Raw genomic sequence first — 16,866 nt, 5'->3', positions numbered from 1 at the left:
ACTAAGAAAAATCTAAAAGTCAATGAAATAAAACTAGATATACAGTCACAAGTAGAACTGATTGCAGAAGAGATCAACACATCTGAAGGGAAAGTAATTGTAGCCAATTTGTACATGCCACCCAGATCAAACACATGGGAAAGAGACGTATATGAGGACCTGGCAGAGAGTACAATTCAGAGTTTAAGAGCATTACTACATAAAATAGAAGAGAAATCGGAAAGAATTATACTAACTGGAGATTTTAATACAAATATAAATTGGAATACTCTAGACATAATAAGCCAAGAAAGCTGTTGGGACCAAAAGCTCCTGGATCTCGAGCAAGAGTTTTTCCTAATGCAACATGTGAGGGAAACCACCAGAAAAAGAGGACTCGATGTACCTTCAATGCTAGATCTCATATTTACTAGGCAAGAAAATTATATTGACAGTTTAATATATCACCTTCCACTCAGCAAAAGCGACCATGCAGTACTAAATTGCAACTTCAGGATAGCATATGACATAGTTAACAGCAATGATAGTTACAAAAGAGCCTAAACTATAAAAAGGGAAATTATCATGACCTAAAGAAGTATTTCTTATAAGTTGATTGGGAAAATGAGCTTAGAGGACAAGATTTAGATGCTGTATATAAAAAATTCTGTGAATTTTATGAAATAGGAGTCCAGAAGTACATCCCACAACACAAAGAAGCAGGTAAGAAAATACAGAAATGGTTCAATACAGAATGTAAAAAATCAAAAGAAAGAAGAGATTTGTTGTGGAATAAATACAGAAAACTATCTATCTATCTACCTATTGCCAGACGCCTCAATCCCATTTGGGGTGGCCACAAACAAATCGCCTCCAAGTCGCCCTGTCCCCCGCCATTTCACTGCCCTGCTCCCAACTCACACCCCCCTCTCTCATAAACCTCTCCACCCCATCCCTCCATCTCATCCTCGGCCTCCCCCTCCCTCTTCCCCCCTCCACCTCACTCACATACACTCTCTTCGTCACTCTTTCACCCTCCATCCTCTCCACATGGCCAAACCACCTCAGTGTGTTCCTATTACATCCACATCCACACAATAGTGAAAGGGCATATAATAATTACAAACAGGCAAGAAACGATTAAACAAGAATAAGGAGGGTAGCCCAAAAACAGTTTGAGGAGGATATCATAAATAAAAGTAGTGATCAACCAAAGCTATTTTACAGATACATCAGAAGCAAAACCAAAGTAAAAGATAAAATACAATCCATTACAGACGAGGGAATCACCTATACACAAGAGAAAGATATTTGTGAAGCACTAAATAAGAATTTCCAATTAGTTTTTACAGAAGAAAAAAATTTTGAGAGGGACTATGTGGAACATGCAAGGCCACACATACTACCAGATATACAAATATCAGAAAAAGTAATACAGGAGGAGTTAAGTAAATTAGACAGAGGAAAAGCAAATGGTCCTGATGAAATTTCATGTTGGGTGCTACGAGAATGTGCAAAGGAGTTAAGTAAACCATTATTTTTAATTTTCAAGAAATCCTTGAGTCAAGGTAAACTACCTGATACTTGGAAGAAAGCAAATATTGACCCCTTATTCAAGAAAGGGAATAGGCAAAATCCACTCAAATACCGACCAGTATCACTGACCAGTGTTGTAAGCAAGGTATTAGAAAAGCTTATAAGAAAAGCTTGGGTAAATCATCTAGAAGAACACAATATGATAACAGAAAGACAGTTTGGTTTCAGAAAAGGAAAATCATGTGTTACTAATCTGTTGAGCTACTATGACAGAGTAACAGACACAATACAGGAAAGAGAAGGATGGGTGGACAGTATCTATTTAGATTTCAAGAACGCATTTGACACAGAACCACACCAAAGACTTTTATGGAAACCGTACCATCAAGGAGGAATTCGAGGCAAACTGTTTTGTTGGATGCAAGATTTTCTCATAAAATGAGAAATGAGAACAGTACTAAGGGGAAACTACTCATCATGGAAAGAGGTGACTAGTGGAGTACCACAGGGCTCAGTGCTGGCACCAATCATGTTTTTAGTGCATATAAATGATGTAGACATTAACACTGGAAATCAAAGCTATGTTTGCAGATGATGCAAAAATACAAAGGAGAATTACTAACACAGAGTCTTGTAAAGAGCTACAAGAAGAATTAAATAAACTTCATGAATGGAGTAATACATGGCAAGTGGAATTCAATGTGGACAAGTGTCATGTAATCAAGTTTGGTAAAAGTGGAAAAAGGCCTGATTGGGATTGTACGTTAGGAAATAAAACCCTACACACATCAGAAAGAGAGAAGGACCTATACTCATTTTTTTTTATCGAGGCGAAGATGCACTTGACAGATTGGTGATGATTGGCAGAATGCAACATTACTTCATAATTTCTTTATTATTAATTGACAACATATATCTGATGGGGAAATTTGGGTTAGTAAACGTTACTCGGACATGTTGCATTCAGCCAATCGTCACCAACCTATCAAGTGCATCTTTGCCTCAATAAAAAAAAACTGAGTATAGGTGTGATTATCAATAACAGACTATCTCCGGCTGACCACATCAGCGAGAAGGTACGGAACATGTATACACTGCTTGCAAATATGAGAATAGCATTCACATACATAAATGAAGACATGCTAAGAAGGATAATAACATCATTCATTAGACCAACCCTGGAATATGCATCAGTAGTCTGGAGTCCTCATCTCAAAAAGCACATAGACAAGATTGAAAAAGTTCAAAGGGCCGCTACAAGACGGATACCAAGCTTAAGGGACCTAAGCTACGAAGAAAGACTAAATAAACTGAATCTACCAACACTACAGGAGAGAAGGAAAAGAGGTGACATGATAATGCTATATAAATGTATATCAGGAAAGGAGAAAATAGACATAAATGATTACTTAACATATGGAGAAGCATCAGCAAGAGTACACTGCAAAAAACTACTTAAGAAGAGAGGTGATAAAGACGTGAGGAAATTCAGTTTCCCAAACAGAGCAATTGATCAGTGGAATGCACTACCGGATGAAATAGTGTGTGCCAAAACAATTCATAAATTTAAGGATATGTACGATAAATATGGTTTAAGACATGGGACAGTATGAGCTTGACTCATTCCTGTAAAGATACAATTAGGTAAGAACAATTAGGTAAGAACACACACACACACACACACACACGAACCGCCGGAGAGAGAGGTCGTCCCAGGCATCGCTCCTAACCTTGAGTAGTTCCAGGAATTTTGTCTGTCCTGTCTCCTAAGGTCTTTCTGTAAATTTAAAATAATGAAAGTTGGTAGACTACCAAAAATGTAAAGATTTGTTGGCAATAGTATACATGAATGTTTGTGGCTTATTCGGTAACAGCTGTTCAGGTACTTTACCGGTACGTTAAAGATGGCCGAAAATGTAAACAATGAGGGAATGGAATTTCAAGGATTTGATGCTAATACTAATGTCATGGACCTGGTGAAAACATTAATTATGAGGATTAGTGAACTCGAAAAAAAAGTAGAGAATCTAGTGATAAAGGATGTGTCAGGAAATACGGAAACCACCATACAGAGTCTAATCCAGTCCAACGAAACAGCCAATGAAGAGATTAAGAATTTGAAGAGGGAAAATGTTGAACTGAGGAGGAAACTTGAAGAGAGTACTAATAAAACGGAGAAGGTGAGTAATGTACTAGAAGAACACAAGGCAAAGTGGGCACACGTAGAAGAAGAACAGAAAGAAGTGGTCAGCTTAAGAGAGATCATCCAGGAAGAAAGGGAAATGAACAAGAAAGAAATGGAAAAAAATGTAGTGAAAATACTGAAGAAAAAAGAGAAAATAGTGAGAGAAACTGTAGAAAGGAACAGATGTGTGGTAGTATTTGGAAACAGGGAAGAGGAAGAAAAGGTTAGGTTCGCAAGACTCGAGAGAGACACGAACATGGTGAGAGGAATATTAGGCAAGATTGACCCCGAAGGAGACAAGTGGGTAAAAGAAATTGAGGAAGTAAGGAGGATAGGGCCTTATAAGAAAGGGGAAACAAGACCAATGAGAGTCAAGTTTACATCAGAAAGTGTAATAAATGAGATACTTAAAGTGACCTGGAAATTAAGCAAAGAGGCGGGGATGGAAAATATTATAATAAGAAAAGATCTGAATGAAGAAGAAAGAGAAGTTTTAAAATCATTAAAGGAAGAAGTAAAGGAAAAAAATGATAAGAGGACAGAGGAAGAACGTAATACTTTTTTTGGAGAGTATTGGATATGAAAGTAAGGAAATGGTATTTAAGGAAATAGAAGTGAAGGAAACTAGGGGGGATGGTTGTGAAAGATCAGAAGTTGAGGAAGTGGTACGGACAGAGAGTAGGAGAGAAGAGGGTATTAATAATGTCAAAAATAATTTGAAGGTGATATATACTAATGTTGATGGTTTCATATCGACAAGGATCGAAATTAATGATTTCTTGAGAGAACATGAACCTGATGTCATGTGCTTTGTAGAGACCAAATTAAGAGAAGATATTGATGTTCATTTGGGAGATGGTAAATACAAACTGTGGAGAAAAGACAGAAAAGAAAAAAAGGGAGGAGGAGTGATGATAGCAGTGAAGAACAACATAAATGTAGATACTGTGGAAATGGGAGAAGGCAGGGCTGAAGTGATATATATATGAAATTAGAAACTGGAGAGAATGTTAAGAGAGATATGGCGGTAGTGTATGTTCCCCCAAAGACGAGAGCATGGAAGGATGACGAATACCATGAGATGTTGTCAGATATGGCTAGCTACTTGCAAAAAATAATTGAGAAAAGCAATAATATAATTTTGGTGGGTGACTTTAATTGTAAAGAGGTGAACTGGGAGGAATGGTACTCGGGAGGCGGCGAGGATTCGTGGGGTACTATGTTATTAAATATAATAATGAATAATGTGATGACGCAGTGGGTCAAAGAAGAGACACGGTTTCGAGGTGAGGACACACCAGCAAGGTTAGATTTACTGTTCACCAAAGAACCCGATGTAATAGAATCATTGGAATATCTCTGTCCTTTGGGAAAAAGTGATCACGTGGTCACTGAGTTCCAGATGTTAATAGGAAACGTTGAGCCAAGAGATGAGCTTCATAGACAGGGAAGATACAACTTTGGCAAAGCAAATTTTACAGGATTGAGAAACTTTTTTGAAAATGCGGATTGGAGAAAATTCAGAGAAACAAGAGAGATACAGAGGAAGTGGGATATCTTTCTAGACCTCTATAATTTGGGAGTGGAAAAATTTGTACCAAGAGTAAGAGGGAAAGAAAACAGGAAAAAGGAGTGGTTTAATAGAAGGTGTATGATAGCCAAAAAAAAGAGAGATAAGGCGTGGAACAATTGGAGAAAGAGAGGTAACGACAGAACAAAGGAAGAATATAAAAGAACAAGAAACAAATACTGTACACAAGAATACGTAGGGAAGAAGAAAGGAATTTTGAAAAAGGTATAATTGACAAATGCAAGGATGAACCCAAACTGTTTTATAGATTTGTTAATGGCAAACTGAAACAAAAGGAAGGAATCACCAAGCTGAAAGTAGATGGAGAGGTCTTTAAGGATGCGGCAATGCAAGCAGAAATAATGAACAAACGTTTCCAGTCAGTTTTCACTAAAGAAAAGGAGCTTGTGGAAGGGGAGGGAGTGATTAGAAATGTTCCGGTGATGAAAGATATAAAAGTGGAGGTGCAGGAAGTGTATAAATTACTGGAAACTCAAGATGTAAGGAAAGCCCCAGGACCTGATGGAATTTCTAACTGGGTACTGAAGGAATGCAGAGAACAACTGGCAGATAAAATTCACAGCTTAATTGTATGCTCACTGGAAGAGGGGAAAGTGCCAAAAGAATGGAAGAGGGCAAATGTGGTACCAATTTACAAGGGAGGAAACAGGGAAGAACCCCTGAATTATAGACCAGTGTCTCTAACCAGCATGGTCGCAAAATTGTGTGAGAGAATCCTGAAAGACAGATGGATAAAATATCTGGAAGAGATGAATATTTTGGCTGAATGTCAGTTTGGATTCAGAAGTGGAAGGTCATGTGTTTCAAACTTGTTGAGCTTTTACTCAAGAGCGATTGATGTGGTACAGGAGAGAGATGGTTGGGTGGATTGTGTGTACTTAGACTTAGAGAAGGCCTTTGACAAGGTACCTCATAAGAGACTAATGTGGAAACTAGAATATATAGGAGGACTAAAGGGGAAACTTCTGGAATGGATGAGAGACTTTTTGAGAGACAGACAAATGAGGACAGTAATAAAGGAAAAGATGTCTGGATGGAGGGAAGTAACAAGTGGAGTCCCTCAAGGCTCAGTGTTGGCGCCAGTAATGTTCCTGATTTACGTAAATGATATGGTAGATGGAGTGAACAGTTATGCGAGTCTGTTTGCTGATGATGTAAAGATCTTGAGGAAGATAGAGGTTGAGGAGGATTGTAAAATACTGCAGGAGGATTTGGATAGGATACACAATTGGAGCCGGACGTGGGAAATGAAATTTAATGTAAAGAAATGTAAAATATTGGAAATGGTACCAGGAGACCATCACTGAATTATTTTTTGGGTAATGAATTAATCACAAAAAGGAGAGAAGAGAAAGATTTGGGAGTGCTGGTCCAAGATAGTTTGTCACCAGAAAAGCACATTAACCCCTTAACCGCGGGGCGTCACTTTCGTGACGCTTGGGAGCAAGGGATCATACCGCGGGGCATCGCTTTTGTGATTCTGTGTTATTTTGAATTCACCCGGGCTTTCAAGTGGGGGCTTGTATCATCTATCAGTACTGACAATGTCCAACACTAGTCAGCACTCCTAATCTCATCTGTACTCCCATCCATTGTTGACAATTTAGCCATTTCTCCCCGTTCTTGACTCCCCTCCCTACCCCCCCTCCATTACCCTATTCTCTCACCTGCCCGGCCTTGCTACGCTAAGTAAATCTTCCCTGGAATTTTTCACTGATTTCATCCATTGAAATAAGCCCTATGTCGTATTCTTATACCAAATAATATATACAAGAAAGAAATCAGGTAAGTGAGAGTGCCATACACCTGGAATTGGCTAATTATCACCTGACAACACCTCACGTGCACTCGTTCGCTAATTTTCGCTGTTTTTTTCCCCTTGAAATATGCCGTATAATCTATTTTCGTAATAAATATACATGTAAGGAGAGAAGGGAGAAGCCTAAGTGATATTTACATTCACCTGGAACTACCTAATTTATAATGTATTGTCTAGATTTCCTGCCAATCATATCAGTGCTACACAAAGCTGTTTCAAGATTTAACATTGGTAGCTCTGATTATATATCTCCTAAGTAGGCCTCTAATCTATTTTCGTAATAAATATACATGTAAGGAGGGAAGGGAGAACCCTAAATGATATTTACATTCACCTGGAACTACCAAATTTATAATGTATTGTCTAGATTTCCTGCCAATCATATCAGTGCTAGACTTAGCTGTTTCAAGAAGTAATATTGGTAACTCTGAATAACCCCTAAAGCAGGCCTCTAGGCTAGCTGGCCTGGCCCCTACGTTATCAGTGTAGTCTCATCTTCCGAAGTGAGAGGACGTATGTTTCATCTTGCTGACTTCAAGGCCTTTTTTCACCCCCATGCAAATGGCTCTGTGACCTTTACCCCCTACTAAACCTCGTGTGGAAAGAGGTAAAGGGCTGACAATTGATAAAAGAGTGACTACGATCTTTCTATTGAGTAAAACAGTGCAAGTGGAATTGTAAATAATGTGTAAATAATGTGTAAACAGCAAGTGAAAGTAATGAATGTAAATATACGTGAACAATGGAAAATAGTTTTATAAGTTATTTCAAGTGACAGTGCATAACACTGTAAATAAAATAGAAATGTAAATAACGTAAATAAAATAGAGAACGTAAATAGAAATGTAAATGAGTAGTATTATAAGAATACGAGTATATACCCTAGGAGTAATGAAAGTGAAAGTTTCACTCTAGCATGTCTGAATGCTATGAGTTATGAGAGTGAAGATGAAAGTGACATTCACTCTCAATGCCAGTATACAGGACGAGAAAGTGAATGCTACGTATTTTACTGAAAGAAATTGAATCCCTACAGTGACAATAAACTAATACTACTGAAGGAAACTTATGGATAAAGACTGTAGATATATATAAGTGTTATATAGTAATAGAAATATAAAGTGTGAGGGGTTTTATGAATAATAAATGACAGACTACCATGAGCGAACTAGTGCCAGTGCGACGATCAGACGCGCTCGTAATTTCCATTGCTTTCACAGCGTTTTTTTTTTTGAGTATGGATCCCAAACTACTTGAAAATTGTAGAATAGTGTTTATAGTGTTTGTATCTGGCTGTGGTAATCATATTACGGGTTGTCGGGAAGTGTAAAGTGGAGACTTCGTTACCCTACTTCAGAGGTCTCCACAAGTCCTACGGTAACCGACGAAGGCTCAACAATCATTCCAGGAGAAAGCTGAAGGTATGTGCCATAAGCATATGTAATTTTATTATTCTAGGACTAATAACTGATTTTTGGCAAATATTTTTTGAGAGTCTGTCGGAGCCCAAATAACCCCGCGGCACACGCAAGTAATTGGTAAACAAGCCCGCGGTGTAGGGGTTAACAAGATAGTTGGAGAGACTTATAAGCTCTTGACTAACATAAGAGTAGCATTTCATTATATGGATGAGGAAATGATGAAAAAATTGATAGTGGCCATGATCCGCCCCAGGTTAGAATATGCAGCGGTAGTGTGGTCCCCACACAAAAAGAAAGATATAAACAAGATTGAGAGAATACAAAGAACAGCAACCAAGATGGTCCCCAGTCTGACAGACCTGTCATACAGAGAGAGGCTGGAAAAACTGGATTTGCCTTCGTTAGAGGAAAGGAGAAAGAGGGGAGACATGATTGCGGTGTTCAGGACCATGGTGGGAGTAGATAAAATTGACAAAGAAGATCTGTTTGTATGGGATAAGAGAGCAACAAGAGGACATGGAATGAAATTGAAAAAGTCAAGCTGCTTGAAGGATATCAAGAAATATAGCTTTCCTTACAGAAGTATAGACTTATGGAACAGCCTGGACAAAGAAATCGTCCAGTCTAAAAACTTAAACGAGTTTAAAGTTAAATTCGACTTATTAAGAAACAGCGACGGAAACCCACGAGCATAGTACATTCCGTGTATATCACAATTAGGTATATTCTTAAATATTTAGAACGACTCAGACAAAGAGGTGGTGCATGAGATAATCATTCATGTGTGTAAAGGTAGACTTGATAAATGTGGATATGGAGACAGGACAACACGAGCATTGCTCAATTCCTGTATACTACAAATAGGTAAATACACACACACACAATCGCCCACATTTGTAATCCTACTCTCAAACTTATCCACACAATCCTTGAACCAACTGAACAATACTCTTTTGTATTCTCCTTCCATCTGTTGCACACAACAATACATACTCCATCTTTTGTTCTCTCATTCTTACCTATTCCCGCACATATACCCCATCCATATTCCCACTCTATCAACCCTCCATTTAGTCTCAGTTAAACCACATATGTCTACTTTTGCACCATCAAGCACCTGGACAATCTCTTTCTCACCCCACCAAACACACTCCTTACATTAAAAGTCGCAATCCGTACCATGTCCTTTGCTCGGTAGTTAGTCATCACCTGTTGGTCACACCTGGTCCGATGCTTCTTCTTTGTATTTTTAGGTAGTTGTTTTCCGGGGAGGGGAACTAACCCTCCGCCAACCCACTTGCTGGCATGTAAGACACATGTGTTGGCTGGTTATAAGGTTACCATCAAGCATATCAGATGATTTCCTGGTTTACAGGAAATCATTTGGCTTGCCACTCAATGCAGAGATACAGTGGGGCACCAATTTTCGCGCCTAATTGGGTCCAAAAATAATGCGCGAAAGTGGAATTAGCGAAAGTTGGGGCATTGTCTTTATGGCAAAAAGGCTAATTGGTTCCCGGTTATCCTAAAGTAACATCAGATTTTCATTTTCACTTGCAATACAGTACATCAAATCACTATTGTACATTGCATTGCGAGATACAAACAATAAAAACTGTACAGTACACATTATATGAGGAGAAACATACCACAGAGACCAGGTTGAGGTGTTTAATGGATGTTGGGGGTAAGTATCCGAGGCGCGTGGCGGGCTTATATAGCCACGCCAGACGTATTGGCGCCACCTCTTGCTGCCTTGCTACCACTCTCTCTCTCTGCCTCCTCAGATGCAACTTGATGCATTATTATACTGCCGTTTCTTCACTCCAACACGATACTCTCTTTTAGCCTTGGCCTTTCCTCCCGACTTTGAATGTCCCGGCCACTTTTTATCACCACCACTGCCTCCCGGCCCTCCCCCCACACCACCAGGCTCTCCCCCCACACCACCAGGCCCTTTCCCCACACTACCAGGTATAGTAGAGGCCACTGAACCGTGAGAATCCAACACAATGGAGCTAACACGCTCGTACACAATGGCGGGAATGGGTGGACAGAGTGTTGACATGACGTCATTCAAGATGGCGGTGGGTTGGGGCGGGTGGTGCAGGAAATTCAAAGTTCAAAATATTGTCCCAAACCCAAAATTTGTGCGCGAAAATCAATTTTTTTCAAGCGAAAGTGGAAGTTAGGGAATATTTGGTGCATGCCGCGAAAGTGGATTCCGCGAATCCTGCTGTAGCGAAAGTTGGTGCACTACTGTACTCCCAAATAGATTACCACTACAGGTTTGTGACAGAGGTTTTGGGGGCATTTTAGGCTTTACAGTTGAGGACACCCTCCCTAACCCCACTGAACTGGACCTGAAGCAGTGGCATCTTCTCTGTGGGTCTACCCCCAAAAACTGTCAAAGCAGAGGAGGAGGACAGCATGGGGGTCAAACCACCGTAAACCTACCCGGCCCCTCATGGGGCCCAAGAACCTGGGAGTGGCTTCGGTCTCCCGGAAAAAGTACCATATCTCTCAACACAACACACACAACAACACCATTATTTCTACACCAAGAAACGACTCACCGGTGGTCATTTCTCGAAGACTTCTTCTATCCGGGGACATTGAGAGAGATCCAGGACCTGCCAACAAATACGTATGTCCAACATGCTCAAAACCTATCACTTCAAGCCAACAGATAAAGGGTTCAGTTCAGTGGAATTCCTGCAAAAACTGGACCCATTACACCTGCACAACACTTGCATCCAGAAAATAATAGTTACACAAACACCTGGACCTGCTCCTTATGCTCCTTCCCCCCACCCACTAACCCCCCCACCAACCCCACTCCTACTTCCTCCAAACCTCCTCAGCCTAACCCACTGAACCTTCCCACACCATCCAATCCCCCAACCCCTCCCATTCCAACCCATTCTAATTCACCCCAACCCTTACCTCCATCACAACCATTTTCTACCGCTTCCCCTCCACCCACACCTCCACCTCCCTCCCATGCTGTAGCACCCAACACACACTGTACACACAACATAAACATTCTTCAAATAAATATAGATGGGATAAACACCAAAAAAGAACTCACACAATTCATCAAACAACAAAACATACATATTGCCATCTTACAAGAAACAAAACTACACAGAACACAAAAAACACCTACATTTCATAATTTCACCACCATTCGACAAGACTGGGCTGACGGTGGTAGCAGTGGACTCATCATCCTGGTACACAAATCCATCAACTTTTCAGATACTAGTGCACACACAAAGTCACTTCTCCCCCTACATAACACCACAACAGAAATACAATCAATTAAAATATGCACTGGTAACAAATCACACATAACAATCGCCAATACATACATTCCCCCCCAATTGTCCCCCACAGTATCATACAATTACTCTCTACAAATACACCACATCACTAACATACCCAACATCATCCTGAGTGGTGATTTCAACGCCAAGGCGTCAGCCTGGCATGTCAACAACCCTGACACTGTCAAAGGGCTGGTATTACAATCCCCTCAATACTCTCCATCAACATATCCACACCCCACACCAAGCCCTCTTCCTCCCATCATCTCCAGATATCACCTTTTGCTCCCCAAACTTCACCCCCACAGCATCCTGAAGAGTGGTCAAAACCCCTGGCTCTGACCACCTCTCAATCATCATCACCACCAAAACTAGAATCATCCCAGCTGGGCACAGACATACATGCATTAATTATAAGAGAGCCAATTGGGAGGCCTTCACAAGCAAAACAGAACAACACTTTGAAACATTAAACAGTACACCTGTTGAATTATAACGACAGTTCAGTGAAGGGTTGCTTTAAGTCAAATTCCTCCTATCTGTTTATTTCAAAGGTAAACTTGTACATATTTAGGGTTATTAGGTTTGAAGTTTGCAAATGCTACTCCTAATAAAAGGAAAGGAAATAATTTCCCTTTCTGTGGAGATATAAATTAATATGAACCATAACTTGTAAAAATATAACTCCTATGATCGAGCTGCTGAAGCTTTGAATACTCAATTCAACACTTTAATATAGCCATGTAGAACTCAGAACTAAGAAATACAGTATAACTGTTTCAAATAAGAGTTTGACACAACAACTGTTTCATACTGAAGAGTCGAACTCGACGAGAAGTAAGAAATGCACGGCATAGAGTCAGTACCAAACTAGACTGGGTTAAAGGCGCACATCGCCACACCCTAGTGATTTAACCACCGTATATAAATTAACGGAATCTTTCAGTTAAGTATAATTTCATTCTTTTCTTCTCGGTTGGCCAATTGAGGGTTAAGTTTGGGTTAAGAGAGAGAAATCTAGGTGGTCAGTACAATATAATCACTATTAATAATGCTGTATCATTCAGCTGCATAATATCCAATAGACAAAGATAAATATCTTAAACTTTATATTAACCTGCCCCGCCCCCCTGATGTACGATGCACGTTGGGAGTTTTTTTCACACTCAGTCCCCCTGACGTACGGTGTACGTTTTGCAATTGCAAGGCCCACCGTTTGCACATTTTTCATATTTCTACATGATTTTTGGTACATAGACGCGTGACACCTTCCTCTAGCCGTTACCAGATGGGGACATTCCCCGACACCGCGTGACCCACGCTCACCTGTGACTCGTCCACTCACCTTGTAGCAGTGACCCAGGACATACATAGCGCGACGAGGTCTCTCTGACGAGGAAATTCAAGCCATCCTGGACGCCTACCCAGCTGAGGCATTCACTGGGGACAGTGATTCACCACTCGACGATAATGTCCTTCATAAAGATTATGTTTTACCTGAGGAGACCAGCAGTAGTGATGAGGAGATACCGTCACCTAGGATGCAGCAATGTGTGACTTATCGTAAGGCAAAGGAAGGCCTGGCAAGACCACATGGACGCACCTCTCTCCATCCTGTGCACGAAGGGACGGATGAGGATGAGGGCGAGGACAGAGCAGGTGAACGTGGTGTTCTCACGTAGCTGGGGTCAGAGTGGATCTCGCCACGTGGAACAGAAGGAGTGAGGGGTATGTGAGGTATAGGCCTATTGTTTTGTCTGGGGAAGACGGCAGTGTAGGGGCAGGAGTGAGAAGTGGTAGGGAAAGTGAAAATGAAAGTGGTGTGGGTAGGAAGGGAGGGGCTCCCACGTGGTGCACCTGGGCGGTGGGGTGGTGAGGTAGAGCCAGTCTCAAGCACATCTTTCGCCCCGCATTATTCCCACGCTCCCTCCCCACAGTCCCATGATGTAGGGAAAGGGACGAAAGGGAAGGGGAAGGGGAAAGGAAAAGGGAAAGGTAAAGGGAGCATGAATGGGGAAGGGTGCCGCTCTCCACCTCCCCAACCACCCCCACCACCTTCTCCTCCACACACCGACGAAGGCAATGAGGGTGACGAGGCTGGAGATGATCATGTGTTGTGGTTCTGGGAGGATGGCAGTGATTTTGAACCCACGATTCACCCCTTCACAGAGGAGTGGCGGTCTGGCTGCACTGCTCCACACATCCATCAAGGCTCCACCAGGGTGGATTTCTTCCACATTTACTTCTCTGTGCTGTTTGTGGAGCGTATAGTGGAGCAGACAAACACCTTCGCCAGGAGGATGCGCAGTGAAAGTGAGCGTGAGGGGACGACGAGCAGGCACTCACAGCGCTATGATTACCCATTAACAGTAGGTGAGATGTTCCTATTTTTGGCCTTGGTTCTGTTCATGGGTATTGTATGGAAAGGACAAATTCCGGCTTACTGGTCTACTGACCCGATTACTTACACACCTTTCTTTGGCAAAGTTATGAGTTGGAATAGGTTTCAATACATTCTGAGCCACCTCCACTTTTATGATGCAGATGACCCTGCAAATGCAAATAACATAGATAAAATGAGGAGAATTAGAATTGTTTTTGATCACCTACTGGCCTCGTCATTCTATCCTTACAGAGCCCTCATCATAGACGAGAGTCTTGTGTTGTGGAGAGGCAATATTTCCTTTCGCCAGTGTATACCCAGCAAAAGACACCGTTTTGGGTTCAAGATCTTTGTTATGTGTGACTGTAAAACTGGTTATGTGCAAGACATAGTCTTGTACACTGCTGCACAGACAGACATAACAGATGATCGGAGTATAGGACTCTCTGGGGTCATGGTGAAGACCATGATAGAGGAGTAACTTCATCGTGGTCACGTCTTGTACCTGGACAACTGGTACACAAGCTTCTCACTCGGTACCTCCACCAACATGACACCGGAGTCTGTGGCACTATGAAAAGAAACCGCCGTCATATGGTTAGAATTGGGAGGAAACTCAACATGAATGAGGTGGTTTTCTTCAAGACAAACCACATCCTCGCCACTGTATGGAACCATAAGAGAGAAGTTTCCCTCCTGTCGACGGTACACTCCCCCTGATGCACCGCACAGACTCCAAGGAGTACACCGGCCAGAGGAGGGCTCACGTCTGGAAACCGGAGTCAGTAGTGGAGTACAACATGAAGAAGGCAGGTGGACCAGTCTGATTCCATGATTCCAGTGTGGAGTGTGCCAGGGCCACGATGAAGTGGTACAAGAAACTCTTCTTCCACCTGCTCGACATCACGGTCCTCAACTGCCACTACCTCCATGCCTTGACTATAGGAACCTCCGAGAACTTCAAGGGGTTTGTGAGGGAGCTGTCCCGAGAGATCATCGGGAAATACACGGAGGAAAGGCCCCACCCCCGCACCCGCATCGCCACTGCCACCCAGATGCCTCTCTGCCTCACAGGACGCCACTTCCTCAGCACCATCCACCCTTCACAAAACCGCCCCAGACCACAGCGCCGCTGTCATGTGTGCAGCAGCTCCAAAATCAGAGCAAGCACAGGCAGACGAGACACAAGATACGAGTGTGTCGATAGCAATGTCGGCTTGTGCCTTGAGCCCTGTTTCAAGGAGTTCCATACACTACAACATTACTGATAATGTGCGTATATACTCTAGGTAAGGTCATTCAATATGTGATACTGTATGCTTACGAGACTATCATGCTCACTATGATACTAAGTCATGTACATAAGTGAAAACAATTACAGAAGGTTGGAAAATGATAATAATCTTGGTGGAAAAGTATAATGAAAGTTGGAAAACAGAATGCAATACTGTGTGTTTGTGAGAATATCACGCACAGTATAATACTAAGTCAGGTATATATGTGAAAACAGTTTTAGAAGTTGAAAATTGGTATAATTTCTGTGGAAAACTATACCTGAAGTTGAAAATAAAAATGTAATACTGTGTGCTTGCGAGAATATCATGGTCAATAGTAAAGCATGTCAATATACGATATTGCGCTCAATATAATAGTAAAGCCTGTCAATATTTGATAAAGTGTTATAGAAAGTTAAACATAGTATAATGATTGTTGAAAAGTATAATGTAAGTTGGGAAATAGAATGTGAGTTGAAACAACAGTCTCAGGGAGTCAACTGTGCCAAAACTCGGCAATTCTCAGGTGTTACAATAATGAACCTACGCTTATATCGCCTATATTTTTCTTTGAAAAGCAATATATTATTGTAGTACCTGTAAATTTTGACTAAATAAATGTATTACTGTACTTTGTACCATGGGTGGTTTGGAATAGTTACCCCACCACAGAAAAGGCGGCAGCTGCATCGCGCCTCCATATATATGAGCCCCAGGTGAGCGGAGGCTTACCTGTCCCAACCATTTAAATGCCTAGGAAACCACTTTCTTGGTGATTTTCCATTATTTCTCACTAAAAGCGGAGGTTTGAGCCCCCCACCAAAAAAAAATTGAAAAGTTTTTTTTTTTTTTTTTATGCGAGGAAGAAGGAACCAAAGGCCATGAGCCCGCAGTAAAAGTTCCCTCCAAGAGAAAAACAAAATACAATAGAGAGCCAAATTCAAGATCCGATCATTTTGAGATGCCTGGACACACTGCGTTTGAAAGACTGGAGATCATAGGCAGCAGGAAATACAGACAGAGGGAGACAGTTCCAGAGCTGACCTGTTGCATAAATGAAAGACTGGGAGTAACGGTTAACTCTTGCATTAGAGAGTTGGACAGAAAAGGGATGAGAGTTTGCTGCCAGACGGGTGCTACGCGCCCGTCGTAGAGGTGGAGGAATGCAAGCAGACAGTTCGTAGGAGCAGTGACCATTAAAGTAGCGATAGAAAAGAGATAAAGATGCAACAGTGCGGCGAAGAGACAGAGGTTGAAGGGAGTCAGTAAGAGGAGGAGAGTTAATGAGACGAAAAGCCTTTGACTCCACCCTATTGAGATGTGCTGTATGTGGGGAGCCTCCCCACACA

The 16,866-nt window shown here is 41.5% G+C and overlaps 1 long non-coding RNA gene across 2 annotated transcripts in view; it reads right to left on the bottom strand.

Annotated features, from left to right (window-relative positions):
• Positions 1-16,866, bottom strand: part of LOC145391902 (uncharacterized) — a 79,756-nt gene that overhangs the window by 33,011 nt on the left and 29,879 nt on the right. The window lies entirely within an intron of this gene.

This window comes from Coenobita brevimanus, chromosome 20, assembly GCF_032717465.1.
Source record: "Coenobita brevimanus isolate Jiangsu-jjx chromosome 20, ASM3271746v2, whole genome shotgun sequence".
Classification (NCBI taxonomy): Eukaryota; Metazoa; Arthropoda; class Malacostraca; order Decapoda; family Coenobitidae; genus Coenobita; species Coenobita brevimanus.
Note: the sequence above shows the minus strand (reverse complement) of the source record. Positions and strands in the feature narration are given on the sequence as shown.